This window comes from Propithecus coquereli, unplaced genomic scaffold, assembly GCF_000956105.1.
Source record: "Propithecus coquereli isolate 6110/MARCELLA unplaced genomic scaffold, Pcoq_1.0 Scaffold387, whole genome shotgun sequence".
In the NCBI taxonomy this organism is placed as follows: domain Eukaryota; kingdom Metazoa; phylum Chordata; class Mammalia; order Primates; family Indriidae; genus Propithecus; species Propithecus coquereli.
This window is the reverse complement of record NW_012149585.1, coordinates 228,460-228,886: the sequence shown is the minus strand read 5'-3', so window position 1 is coordinate 228,886 and position 427 is coordinate 228,460.

The window sequence follows — 427 nt, the reverse complement described above, 5'->3', positions numbered from 1 at the left end:
CCTCAATCCTGCTCAAGAAAGTCCCCTGAGACTACTGAACATGATCATTCTCTTAATTATATGCTTTAATACAGCCATGTTTCTTATCCTATATTCCTGTCTATTCTTACCTATTTGACATTAATTTACTAAAGAATATGGGTCTATCTGCTCGTTTCTTAATATATAATACAAACACTTAGAATAATACCAGTCATATTGTATGTGCGAAATAATTGGTTGTAAAATAAATTACTGGATGAATTTACTTCATTACTTATTAAGAAAAATAATGAGATTTCCTTTGGATCTCAGAATAAAAACAGGACAATGAAAGTAAAAATTTAGAAAATTATTGATTGTTTAGGATAAATTACAATTAAATTCAGAGTTTAATATTAAGTTAATTTTGCGTTGAAAGATTAATGTATACAATGAGTTCTGTGTT